Source organism: Rhinopithecus roxellana, chromosome 9 (genome assembly GCF_007565055.1).
Source record: "Rhinopithecus roxellana isolate Shanxi Qingling chromosome 9, ASM756505v1, whole genome shotgun sequence".
Lineage (NCBI taxonomy): Eukaryota > Metazoa > Chordata > Mammalia > Primates > Cercopithecidae > Rhinopithecus > Rhinopithecus roxellana.
The window spans coordinates 56,796,557-56,820,269 of NC_044557.1; the positions used below are offsets into that span (position 1 = coordinate 56,796,557).

A 23,713-nucleotide genomic window follows, 5' to 3' on the forward strand; every position below is an offset into this window, starting at 1 on the left:
AAACAGAAATTTTTTCAAGTACGAAAATTATTGCTTTGATTCACCAGGGTTTGATTTCAACAGTATGGGAAATGTACTTGAGTTAATCTTCTGGATTATATTTGCAAAAGAAGATGCTAGGATTGGTCTATGATGTAACTTTTAGTAGTCAAACTAAAAAGTAATCACACAATTACATTATCCTTTAAATAAAGATTATTTTTTATGTAAACTGTTCTTTCTAAAAGTTTTAAAAGGTTACTAAATGTTGTGCACATGTACCCTAGAACTTAAAGTATAATAAAAACAAACAAACAACAAACAAAAAAGGTTACAATAGGCCGGGCACAGTGGCTTCCGCCTGTAATCCCAGCACTTTGGAAGGCTGAGGCAGGCGGATCACCAGAGGTCGGGAGTTTGATATCAGCCTGGCTAACATGGTGAAACACGCCCTTCCCTGCCATCTCTACTAAATATACAAAATATTAACTGGGCGTGGTGGTGCATGCTTGTAATTCCAGCTACCTAGGAGGCTGAAGCAGGAGAATCACTTGAACCCAGGAGGTGGAGGTTGCAGTGAGAAAGGATTGAGCTACTGTGCTCCAGCCTAGGTGACAGAGCAAGACTCGGTCTCCAAAAAAAAAAAATCACAATAATATGGTACCAAACAAATGAAACTGCAGACCCTGTTTTCAGGATTACAAAGTGCTGATACAAGAAGAGACACATATCCAAACATGTAAAAAGAACAAACATCTGCAATTCTGATGTAAAGCCAGTAAGGCAGGCAGCTTGTACCACTGCATACTAAGAGCTTAATCAGACAAAATGAATGAGAAGAAGCAAGGGTACCATTAGCTTCAGGGATTCTGAGGTTCACAAAGGGCAGTTTCATATCCACTTGACTATTACCCAACAAACCTTCAGACTGCTTTTCCTGATGAGACAAAGAGTAATTGAAAACGGGGTTATTGATCTAAAGATCACAAACCTTGAGTTTTCAATGCTTACAATCCCTCTAAATTGGATTATTTTAAGAAAATTAAATAAAACTCAGATCGTTTGAATTATCACATGAATAAAAAATTTTATTTCATCCAGCTGGTACCAAAAACTGGGCTAAAAAATGAAGGAAAACAATAAGCTCTAGACGTAAACATCTAAGATGGCATCTACTTTTATCTCTGTAATTCCTGACTAAACGGAAGTAATTTCTTTTATCATAATTCCTCTATATGAACTGCCTTTTCTTGGCTCTAACGGAATATTAGTGAATTCTTATGATTCAGATTTTTCAATAACTTTTTCTGAAACAAAGATTTACTAGCAAAAAGGACACTGCCTTTATGTTTAGCCCAAATGTTAATTGCATTTGACTAAGAATTTCTGAGTAATACATCTGTGTTCAGTGTAAATGAAATGTTCTGATACACTCTAAATCTTATCAAAATCACTACCGATAAGCCAAGTTTGTCTTATCCAATGTTAAAATTTTTATTTTTCTTAATTTACATGCATTTTACATTGAAACAAAATGTGAACCAAGTTCCCAAAATTTGGTAGTTTCAGGATAAAACTACTATTAGTGAGTTTGGGAAGTCTACTGAAAAACTTTCCTGAGTCTCTACATGTGCTCTGTGAATCTAAGAGAGGGCTTACATAAGTCACATTGCCCAACGTTATTTGTCTGATTTCTCAAACAATGCACATTATCATCCTATGAAGCCTATGTTTCATGTAAAGTTTGGGAAATAGAAGCCTAGATTATTGGAAAGCTAATTAAAATGGATTATAACAGAAGGAAATAAGCATTTTGGTTAATGAATAAAAGATATCAAGAACTGGCTAAGAGACATGTTTATCAATCATTTCCCCAGCTTGTGATAAAGGAATATCCTGTCATCAGAGACCTGTAATAGGATGACCATATAATTTACCATCCAAGCCAGAACACTTTTGAGAGTGAAAGAGGGCTCCATTCATTACATCAAGATAAACTTAAATCAGGACCATCCAGGACAGCCCTTGCCCCAGCTGTGAAGCACACAAGGACAGTTTACCACACATTATAGCTCAGTTAGTTTTCTCACCCATAAGGTGTTGCAGTACAACGAAAGAATGGCAAGTCTTCTTTTAAAATGCTGCATTTCAGAAAATGGATTAGTATTTTAGGCAATACCTGAAACAGATATAAGAATATCACAATAGTAGGTTATGCTGAGATAGACTGTCCTTATTTCCAAAATCATCCTGTGGCACATGGCACTACTGAATACTCTGTCGTCAAACTTCAAGCCGTAGGCTTCCAAGTCAGCACTTTCCTGATTCTCCTTCTACATTTCAATTTCTTCTTTACCTCTTTCATTAGCATTCTTCCTCTAGCTGCCTATGAAACTATGTCGTTTGTGTTCCCATGTTCCCCATAATTCATTCACTTTATATATTATGACCTCCTTGGGTGCCTCATTCTCTCAAATATATTCCAAGGGCCTATATATCGACCCCTAACTTCTTCAATCATACATCTAGCATTATTCTAACAAAGCATAATCAACATGAATTTCTCATTTTTTCCTTTAACTAGCAAGTTTCTCCTGTTTTCTACCTTATTTTTTTGTTTGTTTTAACTAAACTGACCAATATAGTGTTCTCATTGCAAGCTATCCTCTTCTGATGGTGTTAACTTGGATCACTTGATTAAGGTGGTACCTGCCTAATTTCTCCACTGAGAGAGAATTCAGTCTTTTCCCCTTTGTAATTAATAAGTATTTGGTGTGGAGGTGCTTTGAAACTATGTAAATATCCTGTTCATCAAATTTGCAACTACTTGGTTAGCATTTATTGATGTTTCTTGGTTGAATTAATTATATTCTGACAGGTGCCATGTGATGATTTTATAGTTTCCTCATTTCTTCCATATTTATTAGTTAGTATCCTACTGTATTAAAAAACATTTCCTTCTCTCCATTTATTTATTCATATATGTGTTTACAGCAGTATGTACTCATAGTTTTTTATTCAATTAGTTAGAATTAATGTATATCATTTTTAAAATTTTGATTCCCAAATTGTCCTGGATTTGGCCAGTGGAAGTTCCTTCAAGGTGGTATGTGTCCTTTTGGCATATCACCGTCATTATTTAAGAACCTCTTTATTTTCTGACATATAAGATATTCACGGTTTAGCGTGTGTTTTCCCTGCTCCTGCCCTGGAACCTGCCATTTCTCTAAGAGGCCCAGTTCCCCTTTAGTGGAGAATGGTTTTTAGAAAGCAAGATCTGGGGACAAGATATGTTCATTTCTTAAAAACTGATACTGTTCACAGGCCTTCTAAGTAGAGAGAGCTAGAAAATATATGTATTGGTATGAGCTCGGTACTTCCAATTTCCAATCCAGCATCACACGGCTGTCATTCTACTTTGCCCTTTCCACATTTATATTTGTAGCTTTCCTCTCTAACATTAGGAAACCTGTCAGACATTATTATCAATATAAAGTTTTCGTATTTAATTTTTTGTATAATATTTTGTAAAACAATTAATACCTAAGATTTTTAAAATTTGTGAATCACCTATGAAACAAAGGATAATAACCCATTTGAATTAAATCTACAGAATAATCAACCTGTGCTCATATAGACCAACTTGGTGATAATGGTCATATCAAAAATTAAATAACCCATAGAGATCTATCACCTTATTTTATACCTTACAGACATATGCTCCACACTATGGCAAGGAAAATGAGACTGTGCTTAAACCTACTACTGAAGGTGGCCATGGGGTCTGTTTCTCCTAAACATCTGACTGTCTGCAAAAGGGGTAGATAAAAGAATAAAACCAGTGTTCTTTGAAGATAAGGCATAAACATTCTAGATAGAAAACTAAAAGCGTCATTCCTATGTGTAGCCACATACTGTATGTTTACATAAGTATTTATACATTTAAAAACATAGCTTGTCTACATCAGATTGCTAACATTCAAGACATATATTGTGAAATCATGTTTCTGTATATTGATTCATCACTTAATCTAAGGTTCAAACACAATGATTCTCACACTTCTGACTATAAAATACACAGATAACATATCACTCACTGAACCTCCTTGATCTATTTTAGTGACAAGCATCACTCATGCTAATTTTTAGTCATTTCTATATGTATTATCAATTTCAAGTAATTAGGTTTCCAAATTCAACAAAAACATTCTTAAGTGACTAGGAAAAGTCACTTAGGTCCACAAAGAGAGAACAGGAGAGAAAGTGTGAAAGAAATAAAAATCTCTATTATTTGTGTATTATTTTTTGTAATGGTGATTATTTCAATGGTGAACTGAAAAAGCAAGTTCTAGTTTGGTACATGAGTAGTTTCTGAAAGATATTCAATGTTTATCCCTTGACAAAACAAAGAGTAGTAGGGAAATGTACCAGACAAGAAGGCATAAAACCTTAGCCATGTCTTTTCAATGAAAGACTAGATGCCACTGACAAAGTCAATCACTTTGCCTTCTTACACAATTGCTAAATTATCTTCCGATTTAAAAAAACATAAAATACATAAGCATATGTATCAGGCTAAGGGTAATTATTTTCATGCCTAGAAACACATCCTTGTATATTAAGACAGAACTAACAATAAGTACATAATTTTTAAGCATATATATCTTAAAACTAATGGAAATTATGTACACTGAAATAAGCTTAAGTATATAGAGGAAACAAAGAGCTCACGACAACAATAAGAATGCCCTTTATGGAAATTTTGCTTCTAGCATAATAGTTTCAAAATGCTGTATGACTTATTTCAAAAAGTTTTATTAGTAATTAAATGTCAAAAGTATAAAAACAACTGATATATATCCAATTTCATAGAAGTTGTACTAAATGCATTCATTATATTGCAGTCCCAGGTGATTATGGCATTAGCACTTTGCTAGTATTTGCAGACTGGTAGTTTTCAAACAGATTGTGGTATTATAACATATATTTATCAACTATGATGCAAATTATGCTTTTAAAATACCACCGGATTATTCTACTAGAGAAATACAATAAAGAATTTTGAGCTTAAAAAATTGAGAAAACAACACGGAAAAAGGTTAATGGAAATAAGCACTGGGCTATTAACTAATGTAACTCCACTATGTAGAAACAAATAAATAAGCAGAAATAGACGGAATAGTACAATACTAAAAAGCATAAATAGATTTCCTGTTACAATGGACTGATGGAGAAAATAATTTCCCAAGTATAGACCGAAATACAAACAAAAAACCAGAAGTTCTACTTTGTGCCAGCTTTTTATCTTTCATCTTTCATCTCCTATTCCCTAATTCCCACTCTATCAAACCCATAATGCCTTTCATAAGGTATTTCATTTAAAAAGATGTCAAAGTTCTGCTTGATAGTTAATTGTTGGCCTTTTTAAGAGCATTCAGGCTCACAAAAAATAATAAACAGAAAAGCTAGCAAATAAAATATGAAAAATACAATTGGAAATAAACTGTTCAAGAGTAATAAAAGATTCCAATTTCACCAATGTTGTGAACTACAAATATTGAAACACTTCGACTGCAAAATGTTTAGAAATTATTGCTAAAATAAAATAATCAGGGTTTTGGTTAAAAGCGTGTTCATTCTGTGAAAATTCACCACCTACATATTCTGTTTTGTGCATATTGCTTTGTGTACAGTATTATACATTAACAGAAAGTTTTGAAAAATTAGTAATGTAGCTAAAGTAATGCTTAGGGTAAGCATAAATTAGAAAAGACAAAATATTGAAAAATAATGAACCAAATTTTTTCTATTAAAAAAAGAATAAAGTCCTTCAAATTATAAAAAGTCATAAACTAAAAGTGATAAATAATTAAAGAATAAGAAAAATACATAAACAGTATTAGAAATAAAAATATATGACTCAATATTCAGCAGATTAACATTATATAACAAGAGGATTCTATTAAAAATGCCATATCAATAAATTTAAAAAGTAAAATAAAAACACATTTCTTGAGAAACAGACTTACCAATAGCAGCTGAAGAATGCACAGATCAAATATAATAAAATTGAATGGAACTATCATTTTTTTTTAAGTCAATCAATGTTTAAAAAATCTACCTTTAAAAAATAAGATACATACACATACACACATAAAACAGCTAAGACTAAATGGTCCACAGGGAAGTTTTATTAACCATTCAAGGAACACATAATCCCTACAACAAGCTTTATCAGGTATATAAAATAATAAACTATGTTGAAGCCTAAATATTGGCACACTTCTCAACTCATTTCATAAGGCTAATCGAATCTTGAAATGAAAACAAGGCAAGGTCATTATAAGAATGAAAAATTACAAGCCAATCTTACTTATGAACAAAGATACAAAAATCCTGAACATGGTATTAAAAAACCAAATCCAGTATGTATAATCCTAATGGTAAAATTTTCCATGATGAAGCTGAACTAATCACAAAAATGCAAGGACAATTTAACATTAGATATTATCTTAATAATACACTTCTTGTTAACTGATTGAAGGGGCAAAATACTGACAGACCTCAATCAATACAGAAAAATAAAAGTTACATTCAATACCCATTCACTATTACAGGGAGAGAGAAGGAGGAAAGATACAGGATGAACAGAGGGAGGCAGGAAGGGAAAGAGCAAAGGAATTTACTAAATAGAAATAGAGAAGTACTTTTTACCCTGTTGATACATAGGCAAACAGACAAAGCAAAGATTATCCTTAATAGAGAAAAATTAAAAGTCCTCTTTTAAAAATCATAAGCAAGACAAAGACATTGTAGTGAGAGATCCAGATAGCACAGTGAGACAAAAGGGGAAAGAGCATAGGGCATTGGAAAGGAAAAAGAAAACATCATGATTCACAAATAATATGACTCCAGGTGGCAAAGTGGAGAGAAACTACAGACAAATATTTGAATCTGTGTATAATTATTTACAAGAGCTTAGCCAGGTTATGATATATAAACTTTATACGTAAAATTTTAATTTACTATAGCAACAAAATCTATAAAGTAGCTATAAATATTATGAATACCTTTAAAAAATATATGCATGACCACTTAATGAACTGTTACAGGAGCTCAGATTATTGCAATAAGGTAAGAACAATAATTAATAAAATATTTGAGGGAGCAATGTGGCAATACCCAGTAAAATTAAAGATTATGTACATACAAGAGCCATTAATTCAACTGCTAGTTATATGAACTAGAAAAACAATTCTACAGTGCACAAAAACACTAGTAAGTACACTCACTGAAAATGTTTTTAATAACAGCAAAAAAGAAAAATAAACTCTATATGTCTACATAATTTATTCATAAGTCAAATATAAAGCGTTAAAATGTGTGAACAAAGAGACATGTATTCATATACTTACAAAACAATTTAAAACATGCAAAGCAATAGTCAATATTATTTAGGGAAAAATATACATACATATACCAGCATACACATGCACACCCAAATGATAAATGCCAAATTCTGTGGTTATATAGCAGGAATGAGGAAGATACAATTAAGATAGCTTGCACAGGATTATTTATTTAATCAGATTTGTTGACAGTATATTGTTGGGTCTTGCTTTTTTAACCCAGTTGAAAGTATGTGTTTTGAATGTACAGTTAAATTCATTTTATTTAATGTAATTATCTATATGTTTGCATTTATATCTACCATCCTATAATTTATTTTCTATTTGTCCCATCTGCTCTTATCTCATCTTCTTTGTTCTTTTTTACTTGCTTCTTTGGGATTAATTGAGCATTTTTTAGTATTTTATTCCATCTTCACTTTTAATGTATTAGTTATTCCTCTGTTTTACATTTTTAGCAGTTACTCTAGAATTTATAATACATATTATGTAACTTTCATAATCTATCTTCAAATAATGTTATGCTACTCTACATATTATATAAGACCTTGCAACAGTAAACTTCCAATCTCAACCCTCTATCCTTTGGGATATTATTGTCATATATTTCACATCTATATTTTTATCAACATACACCATATTTTTGCAGTAAAGAGGCAACATATCTTTTTCAAAACCTTAACAATGATAAACATGCCTTTTCTATTTGCCTACATATTTACCATTTCCAGTATTCTTTGTTCCTTGTGGTAAATTAATGTTTCATTTTCCTTTTTTCTGAAGAACACCTTTAACATTACTTGCAGTACAAGTCTTTGGGCAACAAATTCTCTCAGCTTTTGTTTAGAGACAAAAACTTTTATTTCATCTTTAAATTTTGAAGAATATTTTTCTTCAAATAGAATTCTAGGGTTCTAGAGTCACAACTATTCTTAGAGTACTTGAAAGCGAACACTCCTTTGTCTACTGACTGGGATAGCTTTGTGGAACAGTCTTCAAACTTATCTTTAAGTTTATCTTTTTATATTTTAAAATATTTAATTGATATGTATATATATTTGAGGTGTACAACATGATTGGATATACGTATATAATTTGTAATTATTATTACAATCAAATTAACACATCCATTACCAACCATTTTAAATTTATCTTTAGTTTATATTCCTCACCCATACTGGCTACTTTTAATGATTTTTTCATCATTGTTTTCACCAATTTAATTTTGATGTGCTTTGGTGTCTGTTTGTCTATTTTTATAATGGTCAGGCTTCTCTGAGCTTCTTATATGTATCGTTTTGTAGTTTTCATCAAATTTGGAAAAACTTCTGACATGATTTCTTGAAATAACTTTTTCTTTCTTCCCCGTGCCTGCCACTATTCTGACACTACATCTACACATATATGACACCATGTATTGTCTCATAAGTAACCGAGGCACTGTTAATTTTTGTTGGGGGGGCAATTATTCACTCTGCCTTTCATTTTGGATCGGTGTTACTGTGATACTTTCAAGCACACTGAACTTGTCTTCTGCAGTATCCAATCTGCTGTTAATACCACAAAGTGAAATTTTTAATTCAAAAAGTATGCTTTTTACCACTAGAAGTTCCTTTGATTCTAATAACTTCTATTTTCCTCTTATGTTAAGTTTTCTTTAAATATTTAAAAATACAATAACTGATTACATTTTCTGCTGGTAGTTCTACCATATCTATCATTTATAGATATATTTCTATTGACTGCTTTTCTCTTGGTTATGAATCACACTTTCCTGCTCTGTGGCATGACTAGTAATTTTTACCAGATGAGGGAACTGTAATTGTTACATTGTTTAATGTCTAAATGTTATTTTATTCTTTTAAAACATTTGGAGCTTTTTGTTGAGAGCAGAAAGAAAGTTAAAATCAGTATGGTCAGGTTTTACTTACGTTTTTTCTAGGTTGCATCTAAGCAACCGTTAATCTAGGGATAGATCAGCCTACTTCAAAACATTATCCCCAATGGGGCCTCAACTAAATGCCCTAGTTGATTATGAAGACATGCCATTCTGAGTGGTCAAAACCTTAATATTTCCCCACTCTGTGTGAGCTCACAGAATTGTTTCATTGGTGAATTTGAGAGAAGCAAAGGGGCTAGAATGGCTTTACCCAGCAGGGTAAACAGCAGCTCCACACAGCCAAAATGCCTACCCAATGACTCCATAAGGCAGGAGGACTCCCAGCTTCATGGATGTCAGAGACATGAAGGGATATCAGAGAAGGAAAGAAGCCACACTGGCTTTGCCCAGGAAGGTAAGCAATGGCTCCACACAACCAAAAAGCTCACCCTACAACCCTGCCCAGGCAAAGAGATGCCCTCCTCCAGAGATCTTGGAGAAGCAAAGGGGCTATACCTACTTGACCTGGGAAGGCAAGTAGTGGCTCAACACAGCCAACAAATCCACCCTACAACCCTACTCAGGCAGGGAGATTCCTGCCTCTATGCATTTGGGAGAAATGTAGGCACTAGTCCTGCTTGATCCGAGAGGTCAAACAGCCACTCAATTCAGCTTAATGCCCATTCCGGGGTACCACACCCAGAGGGAACAAGCCCTCATCATGCATTCCTAAGGAGCATAGCTTCAGGTCCCACCTGTCCAGAACAGTAACTCCACCTAACCTTGCAGCCTGCACCCTTACCCAACCACAGATGCCAAATAGCAGACTTACCCAGACAAAGAATATGTCTTATATCTGGGCTGACCAGAAGCCATTGGAGTACCCAGCCAGCAGCTCCACCTAATAAGAAAGCCTGGTCAGTGGTCTCACCAGTCAGCAGAGCCCAGAGAGTAGCATCATCTGATATCAGAGCAAAGGTAGTGGCCCAGCCAACTAAAGAATATACAAATTCTCTTCAGGGTCATCACCAGGTGGCCCTTCATGAATCACAGGCTAGACAAAATAATGAAATTCTATCTGTGTCGAAGAACTCCTGTAAATGCGAGAAGAGAGGGCTGTCTTCTCAAATGTACAGACCTATCAAGAATCACCTTAAATGTAAATGGATTAAATTTTCCAATTAAAGGACTTAGAGTTGCTCAACAGATTAAAAAAGAACAAAAGACCCAACTGTATACTGTCTGCAAGAGAGTCACTTCACTGTCAGGGACACAAACAGACTGATAGTAAAGTAACAGAAAAAGATATTGAATGCAGATGGAAAGCAAATGAGAGTGCAGTAGCTATACTTATATCAAATAAAACAGACTTTAAATTTTAAAACCATAAAAGAGACAAAGAAGGTCATCATATAATGATAAATGGGTTTTTCCAGCAAAAGGACGTAATATTTGTAAATATATATGCACCCAACATTGGCGCACCAAAATAAATAAAGCAAATATTAGTAGATATAAAGAGAGAAATTGACTCCAACACAATAATGGCACAGGACTTCAATACAACACTTACAGTAACGGACAGATCATACAGACAGAAAACTAACAAGGAAACATTGAATTTAAGCTGCACTCTAGGCCCAAAGAACCTAACGGATGTTTACAGAATATTCCAACCAGCTGCAGAAGAATATACATTCTACTCAACTGCACACGGAACATTTCCCAGGATAGATCATATGTTAGACCACAAAACTAGTCTTAATACATTTAAGAAAACTAAAATAATATCAAGTATCTTTCTGACCACAATGGTATAAAACTAGAAATCAATAACAAGAAGAACTTTAGAAACTCTGCAAATACATAGAAATTGAACAACATCCTTCTGAAAAATGAATGGGTCAATGAAGAAATCAAAAGGGAAATTTATTTATTTATTTATTTATTATTTATTTATTTATTTATTTATTTATTCTGACACAGAGTCTCATTCTGTCACCCAGGCCAAAGTCCAGTGGCGTGACCTCGGCTCACTGCAACCTCCACCTCCTGGGTTCAAGCGATTCTCCTGCCTCAGCCTCCTGAGTAGCTGAGATGACACATGCCTGCCACCATACCCAGCTATTTTTTGTATTTTAGTGGAGACAGGGTTTCTCCATGTTGGCCAGGCTGGTCTTGAACTTCTGACCTCAGGTGATCTGCCCACTTTCGCCTCTCAAAGCTCTGGGATTACAGGCATGAGCCACTGCACCCGGCCAAAAGGGAAATTTGAAAATTTCTTGAGACAAATAAAAACACAACACATCGAAACCTATGGGATACAGCAAAAGCATTTCTAAGAGGTAAGTATAGAGCAATAAATGCCAGCATCAAAAAAGAAGATCTCAAATAAACAATGTAACATTGCACCTCAAGGAACTAGAAAAATGAACAAATGAAACATATAATCAATAGAAAGAAGGAAATAAAGATCAGAGCTGAAATAAATAAAACAGAAACTTTAAAAAACTAAAATTCAGAAAGTCAACAAATGAAGAGTTGGTTGTTTTTTGAAAAGATAAACAAAATTAACAAACTCTTAGCCAAACTACATTTTAAAAAAAGAGAAATGACTTAAATAAATTAATGATGGAAAAGAAGGCATTACACTGAAATCACAAAAATGCAAAAGGTCACAAGAGATAATTAGGAACAATTATATGACAACAAATTGGATAATATAGAAGAAATGGATAAACTCCTGGAAACATACAACCTACCAAGACTGAATCATGAAGAAATAGAAAATCTGAACAGAACAATAATAACTAACCAGCTTAAATTAGTAATAGAGTCTCTCATCAGTGAAAATCCCAGGGCATGATAGCTTCCCTGTTGAATTCTATCAAACATTAAAGAACTAATACTAATTTTATTAAAATTATTCCAAATAATTGAAGAGGAGGGAATACTTCCATACTCATTCTATGAGACCATAATTACTCTGATAATGAAATCAAACAAGGATGGAACAAAAAAAAAGATAACTACTCTGATGATTATAGAAGCAAAAATCCTCAATAAAATAATAGCAAGAGCACATTAAAAATACCATTAATTATGATCAAGTGAGATTCACCCCACGATGCAAGGATGGTTCAACATATGCAAATCAATAAATATTGTACATCATATTAACAGAATTATATTTTAGTATATGTGCTGCCGAAGCGAGCACAACATTAACAGAATTAATGACAAAATCCATATGATCTTTTCAACAGATGCAGAAAAAGCATGGTACAAAATTCAACATCCCTTCGTGATAAAAACCCTCAACAAATTAGGTATAAAAGGTATGCACCTCAACACAATGAAGACCATATGTGGCAAACCCACAGCTAATATACTGAATGTGGAAAAGTTGAAAGCTTTCCTCTAAGATCTGGAACAAGACAAGGATGCTCACTTTTACCACTTCTATTTAACATAGTAATGGAAGTCCTAGCCAGAGCAATTAGGCAAGAGAAAGAATTAAAAGGCCTACAAGTTATAAAGGAAGAATTTAAATTGTGCCCATTTGCAGATGACATTATCTTATATGGAGAAAATACTAAAGACTCCACTAAAGCTGCAGGATTTGAATTCAACACACAAAAATCAGTAGTATTTCTTCCTTTTTTTTTAGACAGAGTCTCAGTCTGTTGCCCATGCTGGAGTTCAGTGGCACAATCTTGGCTCACTACAATCTGCCTCCGGGGTTTGAGCAGTTCTCCTGCCTCAGCCTCTCAAGCACCTGGGTCTACAGGTGCGTGCCACCATGCCTGGCTAATTTTTTGTATTTTAGTAAAGACCAGGTTTCACCATGGTGCCCAGGCTGGTTGAACTCCTGAGGTTAGGCAATCCTCCTGCCTCAGCCTCCCAAAGTGCTATGATTATAAGCATGAGCCTCTACGCTTGGCCAACAAAAATCAGTAGTATTTATATATACTAAAAGCAAACTATCTACAAATGAAATGAGGACAACAATCCTATTTACAATAGCTAAAAAAAAATGGAACACTTAGTAATAAGTTAAACCAAGGAGGTGAAAACTCTCTGCAGTGAAAACTATTTTAAAAAACTGATTAAAAAATTGAAGACATAAGTAAATGGAAAAGTATTCCATGTTTATGAATTGGAAGAATTAATATTGTTAAAATGTCCATATTACTCAATCTACAGATTCAATGCAATTCCTGTCAAAATATCAATCACATTCTTCATAGAAGTGGAAAACAACTATTTTTAAATTCATATGGACCCAGAAAACACCCTGAATAGCCAAAGCAGTTTTCAGCAAAAAAGAACAAAGCTAGTGGCATCATCACATTACCTAACTTCCAAATATGCTATGAAGCTACGGTAACCAAAACAGCATGGCATTGGCATAAAAACAGACACAGAGACAATGAAACAGAATAGCGAATCCAAAAATAAATCCATACACTTACAGCCAACTGATGTTCAACAAAGGTGCCAAGCGGTCTCTTCAATAAATGGTGCTGGGAAAAGTGGACATCCACATGAAGAAGAATGAAGCTACATTCCTATCTCTTGCCATATACAAAAATTAAATCAAAATGAATTAAAGACTTAAATGTAAGACCTGAAACAATAAAACTGCTAGGAGAAAATAGGGAAAACATCATACTGGACACACATTGGATTGAGCAAGGATTTTTTGGGTAAGACCCCAAAAGCACAGGAACAAAAGCAAAAAATAGACAAACGGGATTCTGCTAGAAGCTTTTTAGAAGAGGAAAAAGCAGAGGAAATAATCAATAAAGAGAGAACCTACAGAATGTAAGAAAATATTTGTAAACTATAAATCTGACAAAGTGTTAATATCCAGACTATAGGAGAAAGTCAAACAACACGATACAAAAAAATACCCCAAATAATCCCATTTTGAAAATGTGCAAAACACCTGAAGAGACATTTCTCAAAGGAAGTGTCTTTTGGCCAACAGTTACATGAAAATATCATTAATCATTAGGAAAATGCAAATCAAAACAACAAGACAGCACCTTACACCTGTTAAAATGGCTACTATCAAAAAGATAATTAAAAAGTAACAAATGGTGTGGATGTGGAGAAAAGGAGAACTCCTACACACTGTCATGGGAATGTAAATTAGTACAGCCATTATGGAAAAGAGTATGAAGTTTCCTCAAAAAAAAAAAAAAAATAGAACTACTATATGATCCAGCAATCCTACTGTTGGGTATATATTCAAAAATAAATAACATCAGTTTGTCAAAGAGGTATCAGCACTCCAATGTTTACAACAGCACTATTCACAATAGCCAAGAGATGAAATCAACCTAAGTGTCTATAAACGAATGAGTGGATAAATAAAATGAAGAACATATATGGAATAAAATACTATCCAGCCATAAAAAAGAATGAAATCCTGGCACTCACGGCAACATAGATAAGTCTTGAGGACACATGTTATGAGAAATAAGCCAGGCACAGGAAGACAGCTACAGCATGATTTCACTTACACGTGGAATCTAAAGAAGTTGATCTCATAAAAGTAGAAGGCAGAATGATGGTCAACAGAGGCTAGTAATGGAAAAGGAGGAGGGTACAGATAAATTTTGGTTAACAGTACAAAGTTACAGTTAAAAGGAATAAATTCTGGTGTTCTATTGTAGATTAGGATAACTAAGGTTAACAATATCATATTGTATATTTAAAAATAGCCAGACAAGAGAATTTTTAATGTTCTCACCACAAAGAAATGATAAATATATAAGGTGATGGATATGCTGGCTAAATGCCCTGATTTGATTTTGCACAATGTATGCATGTATTAAAACATCTTACTATACCCTGTAAATATGTATATTTATTATATCTTAATAAAACAAAGTTAATAAATAAAAAAATTAAATAGCTAATGAGTGCTAACTGTGGTGTAGGTACTGTCAAAGGCATATTTACATATGATAAATAATTTTTAAAGAAGTTGGCCAGCTGCAATCATTATCCATTATCCTATGTTGGGCCCAGTTTATGTATGTCACCTGATTCACTACCTACTGCACTCTCAGTCACTTGCCCAATGGACAGCACCAGCCATTACCTTCAACTCATTTTCCAATACCATTGATTGATGTGGCTTCCTCTACAGTGAAGACGAAGGCACAGCCCTGTCACCACTTTCACAGCTACAGCAATATCTACACCATGACCCACGGAAGCTCAGTTCCTCCTGCCACCTCCAGATTCCAGTGAAGCTGCAAAGCATATAGTGTAGGATCTAACTTCCCCAACAATCACCTACTGGAGTCAGGGGACACAATCTGAAAGCATAGGGACAGCAACATACCATAAGGTGAGCTTTGACCAATGTGAAATGAGAGATAGGAAGATGTTGGCAGATAAATTATTTTCATTCCTCAATCTAACTGACTCGTCCTGTACAGCCTGTCTGGAGATGCTTCACATGACTAAGCAAGAGTCTGTGTTTGCTCATGCAGCTGTGGACAGCTTAGTAACCAACTTACATTTGTTTTTTCCTCCTTATGTACCATACAGGTATGTATATAGATACATATTTGTTCAAAGATTATATGCATGTGCAGACGTGGATATTCATTCTAGTATTAGCATATGCCCCAAGAGGTAGCTATATATATTAAATTTAGGATATAAAATACAGTTAATTGTCAACTATTTTAAAAAGTACTAAAATATGTCCAGAAAAAAGCAGCATTTCTAATTAAAAATAGAATCAAAGAATAGAAAATAAAAAGAAAAAATATATCTTAACTTAAATAATATAACTAAGAACTAAAAATAAAGTTACTTTCCCAGTGAAAATATGCTCTGGGCAGAAAAAAAAAATGACTAAAATATCAAAATGGAAAATTAGAAAGTGGTCTACTTAATAACAAAGGCTAAGTCTTAATGAAAGTCTACTACATTTCCTGGGATAATTTGATGATATACAGAAAATAATGAGTAAATTATTTCTCAAGTGTGATATATCCAGGAAATAGATCAGTGAAACAAAAAGAGTAATATCACAGCATACAAACAGAAAATTCACATATAGATGGAAAAAATCACAGTTTACATTGCATTCATGTTTAAAATCAAACATCACTTTTTCACATTTTGAAGATTTCCCCCCCTAAATATGGAAAGAAAAACAAGTCAGAGCTTTAATATAATATTTTTTTTTCCAACCTGGAACAGCTGCAAAAAACAAATCTTTCTGGAGATAAGCTTGGTTATAAATATCAACATTCCCTTTAAATAAGGGAGTCCAGTTTTCATACCATCTGCTTCTTTCTAAAAGGGAAAAGTATGAAAATCATAAACCAGGACATTCCCGTTCAAACAAGGCATTTAAAAATGAATGTAGTAAAAAGGCTATGAACTACTCTGAACTCCTATCTTTAAAACTGCCCTATTTAGCTCATATCAGAAAATGGGATTTTTTGAAAGCAAACAACTTTTATTCAATGAATAAACTGCCTAAAGCAATTAATATTTTTAAGTGTTGTTTTCTAATTTTTTCACATTACTGGCCATAATAATAATCTTTGATTATTATTTCTCCTTTATGTGTCATACTCCCTACCATTTACTTTTTACTTTTTATTTTATTTATTTATTTATTTATTTATTTTTGAGACGGAGTCTCTCTCTGTTGCCCAGGCTGGAGTGCAGTGGCGAGATCTCGGTTCACTGCAAGCTCCGCTTCCTGGGTTCACACCATTCTCCTGTTTCAGCCTCCAGGTAGCTGGGACCACAGGTGCCCGCCACCTCACCCGGCTAATTTTTTTGTTTTTGTATTTGTAGTAGAGACGGAGTTTCACTGTGTTAGCCAGGATGGTCTCAATCTCCTGACCTCGTGATCCGCCCACCTCGGCCTCCCAAAGTGCTGGGATTACAGGCGTGAGCCACCGCACCCGGCTCATTTATTTTTTTAACCACAAGTGTCACCTCTACTTTTTCTAAAAGTTTTTTAGAGCCTAAAGACCTCCATATTACCTCTTCCAGTACAAAAATTTAATTATTAACAGACTGTACTTTTAATACAGATTCTATCCTCTGCAAAAATCCTTCCTATGCCTCTCTCAACAGTGTTTTGCTTGTTTATTTGTTTATATACTTAAGTTTGGGCTTAATATTAAAGCCTTCTTTCGTGGCGGGGCACGGTGGCTCATGCCTGTAATCCCAGCACTTTGGGAGGCCGAGGTGAGTGGATCACCTGGGGTCAGGAGTTTGAGACCAGCCTGGCTAATGCGGTGAAACTCTGTGTCTACTAAAAATACAAAAAATTAGCTGGGCATGGTGGTGGACACCTGTAATCCCATTTACTAGGGAGGCTGAGGCAGGAGAATCACTTGAACACATGAGGCAGAGGTTGCAGTGAGCCGAGATTGCACCACTGCATTCTAGCCTGGGCAATAAGAGTGAAACCCTGCCTCAGAAACAAACAAACAAACAAACAAACAAAAACCCTTCTTTTTTCTTTTGCCCTTCATTATTTTTCATTCTTTGTTAATGGCCTTGTGATTGAACACTTAAATTTTTCACTGTACCATATCATTACTATTTCAATAATGAAACCCATAAACTACATCCATTACTTAATTCTTTAAAATATTCACAAGAAAGAATTAATACAAGATGGTTTACCAAATAGAGCAGTCCGGAGGGTTTTACTGGTTACATCTAACATAAAGGAATATTAAGTGTAGTAACACTGAGATCACTTGAGGGATAGCGGAAGAAAAATAAGACAGGAAAAACATGTCATCTTCTATTTTAACAACATATGTGTTTAGTCAATTCCCTGAATTACAGTGATAGGATTCTGAAAGGCTACTGAAACAAATGCACATAGGGAGCCCTGACATAATTAATTCTCCTTTTCATATTCATTCTCTCCCTTATTCTTTTTCTCATACACATAAAAACACACCCATATACTGCAAACAAAAAGAACAAAACTGAATTTTTAATGAGGAGCATTTGTAGTAAAGGCACAAAGATTATGCTTACATTTATCCTTCATAGGAAAAATACATCCTAGGACCATTTCTTGTTTTTTAATTCACCTTTATTCTGTTTTAGCTATGGACCACCTAGGTCTTTAATTATAGAAAACAAAGGTGCTCTACAAATGGCAAATGACATTTAATTGCTTACTTGGAATGCTGCATCTTGAGTAAGGAGGAAGGAGAGAGAGAAATTTCACCACAGTAATGGTCAACAACATTTAATCTCTAAGTATTTAAAACGAATGATCATTTTACGGCAATCAATATTTCCTCCTTCTCATGATTAATGTAGATATTATGAAATGAAGTGAACAAGGAGATTATCAGTGTTGCAATAGAGAAGTTGTTTTACCTTACACCTATCAGCTAGTTTAAAATATTTAAAAGTTCTTTTCATATTAAATTTAGTCTACTGTTTATTTCCTCACTTCCCTGAACAAGAATGCAAGGATCTTTGTTTCTACACTGAAGAATCTCAAACAATAAGGACAATGTCTGCACATAGTATATACTCAACAGACATTTTTGAGTAAAAAATTATCCAAAAGACAATTACGTTAACTTGAAACATACATATTTGATGTTTAATTATTGTAAGCTTAATTGAAAATGCTTTGAGTTTTCAAATATAAGCAATTATTAAGTTTAGCCCAGTGCTGCCTCCCTATATATTCTAAATTTGACCTAATTGTTTCACTGTGCATAGTAAACTGTAACCAGGTCTCTCTGTGCACAGTAAACTGTAACCTTTCCATGTGTAAACAGACTGCAACAGACTTTTGTGCCAATCACTGAGTTTTGGCCAAAGGTGGCCAACTGTTCAAACCAGGCTCAAATGAGGTAAACACCAAGCTGTAACCAATCTGGCTGTTTCTGTACCTAATTTCTGTTTTCTGTACATAACTTTCCTTTTTCTGTCCATAAATCTTCCACCACGTGGTTGTGCTAATCTCTCTCTCAGCTTATTCTGGCTTGGGAGGCTTCCTGATTAGACAATTATTCTTTCTCAATTAAACTCGTTAAATTTAATTTGTCTAAGTGTTTTCTTTTAATGTTATATTTTATGGGAATCTGAGCCTGATAAAGGGTAGGTTAACTCTTCCTTACTTGTTTCCCTTCTGATTTTGGTCCTTTTTGGTGATTAAGATAGGCATATTTAGGTACAGTAAGAATACCTATCTCATATGGCTATGTTGTAATGGTTAAATTAAATAATTTATATTAAGTGCTTCTCACACAGTAGGTGCTCAATAAATGTTGTAATCATCATTACATCATGCTGGTTTAATTGATTACTATTGAGGCAGTATGCAGTCAAGAAAGAAGAAAGAAGGAAAGAAAGAAAGAAAGAAAAGAAAGAAAGAAAGAAAGAAAAGAAAAGAAAGAAAGAAAGAAAGAAAGAAGAAAGAAAGAAAGAAAGAAAGAAAGAAAGAAAGAAAGGAGGGAGGGAGGGAGGGAGGGAGGGAGGGAGTGGAGGGAGGGAGGGGAGGGAGGCGGGAGGGAGAGGGGGGGGGGGGAGGTGTTAGTGGGGGGGGCTGAGTTGCTGTGATGGGGAGGGAGGTACGTTTGATTGTAGGGAGAGTCGGGAGGGCGGGTTGGGTGGGTCGATTTATGTCGTTCTTTCTTCCTTCCTTCCTTCTACGAAGGCCGTCCTTCTTCCTTCGCTTTCCTTATTTTCCTACTCATTTTGAGTTCCATGTATTTAAGGTTCTTAGGATATAAGAATGGTCTCAGAATACACTAAACCTATAACAACTTAATTACATATACAATGTACAATTTCTGCTATTATTTGATCTTTTAAATATCTTCTATCATCAGCTAAGTGGCTTCCACAAAAGTATCTTTGGATGATTTTTAAAATGCCAAATTATGTATGCTATCTTATTGTTCATACATGTTTGAAACTCTGGATTAGTAGAGCAACAGTTACATTTAGAAAGTAAATCTTTTTATATACACTGGTTTATCCTGAGGACAGACCTTTTTAAGAACAGAGTGCTGTGGTGTATTTCAAAATGATTCCTTTTCCCCTTCCCCAGGAATTTTTGTCAGATATTTACAGTGAAAACCTAGTCTCACAATATGTATGTATTGACATACTTAATACACGTACATATGTACATACAAAGGCTTACACACTAGTCCCCATTTTTAAAGCTGCAAACTTAATCTCTAATCATTGTGGGAATTTGCAAATTATCCTCCAGTCTAAGAAAAAATTTCTCAGGTAAACACTTCTACAATTCTTTATTCTGCATTCTCTTCAGGAGTTGTAAACTTCTTGATGTTTTTCCTACTAAGTCTGTAAGTCACAATTCCTCTTACATACCCACTACATGCATTGTGCAGGTCAACACTGTTCCTCTTACTAGAGCAATAGCCTGACTTTAGATAAAACTGGTTCTGCCATAAAAGCCTCCAACTTTTAATTTCCAATGATAAGTTTAGCAACTCAAATATTTAAAATAACCCTAGGTCTAATACATAATGGCAAACAAGAAATACAATTTTAGAAAAGCCCTTATAGTACATTCCAACCAATATCTTCCAAAACCTTTAAGAAAATGTCCACAAATATTCTACTTTTCTATTTTCTTTTTGAATATTAAACTTTAGTATAACATTATACAGGTCTCCCTCCATAACCATCAGGGATTGGTTCCAGGACTCCTGTGGAAACCAAAATCCACAGGTGCTGGAATCCCTTACATAAAATGGTGTAGCATTTGCATTAACCTATGTTGTACATTCCCCTGTATTCTTTAAATGTCTTTAGATTATGTATAACATTTAATACAATGTAAAAGCTATGTAAACAATTGTTTACTGTATTCTTCTGTTATTTTTTTATTGTTGTATGGCTATTTTTATTGGTTTTTTTTATCCTTAGTGGTTTTGATCTGCAATTGCCTGAATTCATGGATGCAAAACCCCTTGATATGGAGGGCCAGCTGAAAATTTTTTACTAAAAAAATCTATCATCTAAAAAATATATCATAGGCTTCCAGTTTCCATTTCTGTATGTAAGGAGCTTAGAAGTCATCACTCCATCCCTTTTCGAAGTAAAAAATTAAACAGACTGAAAAATCAGCACCCTTTTTGGATTCTTAAGAAAAATGAGGACACAGAGCACAATTCTGACCCTCAAGATTGGAGAAATAGGCAAATGCAGAGAGTCACAGCTTACCAGTCAGAAATCCATGAGTGGAAAGTGTCAAAGGAACCAGTGCTCTGGTAGAAAAATATGAACTGTAATTGACAAATTGCTAGAAGCTCAGGATGAAAAAGTCTGAATTAAAAACTCTAGGGGAACCAAGACAAAGAAGGACTCCCACACTCTGTGAGTTTCACCACCAGGAGCTCAACTAGTTTCTCACAGTAAATATCTGAGAAATATCCCAGTGGGAGAGGAAAAGGAACCATTTTGAAATATGCTACAGCACTCTGTTATTCTTAACAAGATCCTTCCTCAGAGGAAACTAGTTAATCAAAGGAAAACTTGCTGGGTACTGTCAAAGCCTAACTGACCTGGGGAACGGTAAACCCCTAACTCTAGCCCACTCTAGCTTTCCATGTGGAAGAAGAGAAATACTCAACTCCAGGCCACTCTTGCCATCCTGTCTTCACTAAAGGGGGGGAAAAAACGGAGAAACACTTGTGAAGCTCACAGTTCAAAAGCCAATTCTCACTAAATGACTAAGACCTAATAATAGGACTACAGAGTACACCACCTAGCCCCATACGTTACCACCATGTTACTAGAGGCCTATTTACAGCAGTTCCTTTTACCCAGTACATCATATTCAGCTATCAAGAAAAAAATTACAAGGCATACTAAAAGGCAAAACAAAACCAAACAAAACGAAAAACACAATTTGAAGAGATACACAAGCATCAGAACCAGACATGGCAGGGATGTTGAAATTATCAAACTGGAAACTTAAATATGATTAATATGCCAAGGGCTCTAATGGATAAAGTAGACACCATGCAATAACAGATGGAGAATGTAAGCAAAGCGATGGAAATCTTAAGAAGGAACCAAAAGAAATGCTCGTGATCAAAAACACAACAGCAGAAATGAAGAGTGCCTTTGATGAGCTTATTCATAGATTGAACACTAGCTGAGGAAAGATCTCTAAGCTTGAAGTAAATCAATAGAAACCTCCAAAACCAGAAAACAAAGATAAAACACACACACACACACACACACACACACACAGAGAACAGAATACTCAAAGATTGTGGTACAACTCTAAAAGGTATAACATATGCATAATGGGAATATCAGAAGATGAAGAAAAAGATAAGAACAGAAGAAATATTTGAAACAATAATGACTGAGAATAAATGTCAGACACCAAACCATAAATCCAAGAAGCTCAGAGAATATCAAAAAAGATAAATGTCAAAAAAAAACTACACCTAGGTATATCATCTGAAAATGCTTTTAAATACCTTTTACCTGGATATCTTATACTCCTTTAAATCAGTACAAAGGTATGACAGTCATTAATTCAGCTCATTAATCTTATAATTCCCCTTTCCCTCTGGATAGAAGGCAATACTGCACTTCATAGTTCCCCATTCAAAATTTAGCAATTTGCTTTGACCAGTGAAACTCTAAATGCCAGTACATAATGAGCCACACTCCCTTCCCACTGCTGCAATGATCATGGAAGTATATTTGGATAAAACCTTCAATATCTTGGGTCCAGAACTGCCCTATCAACTCATTTTGGATATGTAGTTTGTGTGTTGTGTTAAGACATTGAAATTTGGGCTTGCTTTTTCTACAGTATAACCTGAGCTCCTCTGACTGATACAAAGGGTTACTTTTCTCCAAAAGCCTTTCATAAGTACGGCATAGTCTGATTTAAATGCTGCTTTTCCAAGTGATGACAGCATTCTATTCATACTCTTATTATAAAACAATACTATAGTAAAATGGCTGCTGGAATTATCCATTTCCTTTGTTAAACTATACTCCTGAAGGTAGGAATTGTTAATGCCTAGCTCTTAGTAAGTAGTTAAAACACATTTACTGGATTCACTGATCATTCATGCATTCACTCATCAAGGGCCAGGGGCCACTCCGGTTCTAGAGATAGAGTGAAAACAGAGCAAACGAAAATTCCTGCCTTCATATGCCTTATATTCTTATGAGGGATAATGATAATAAGCAAGAAAAATAAGTGTAAATACATAGTTTAACAGATAGTGACAAAAATCATAGAGCAAAGAGAAAATATAAAGCGTTGGATGGTCATCAGGTAAGACTCCATTTAGAAGGCGAACTTTTAATAAAGACCAAAAGAAAAGGAAGGAAATTGGTCAAGCAATCGCTATATATGGATGAAGAGCAATTCAGTAGAAAGAATAGCAAGTGTGAA

The 23,713-nt window shown here is 34.4% G+C and overlaps 1 protein-coding gene across 3 annotated transcripts in view; it reads right to left on the bottom strand.

Moving 5' to 3' along the window:
* The window catches only part of TRIQK (triple QxxK/R motif containing), a 77,866-nt gene that overhangs the window by 46,198 nt on the left and 7,955 nt on the right, over positions 1-23,713 (bottom strand). The gene's annotated exons all lie outside the window — the stretch shown is intronic.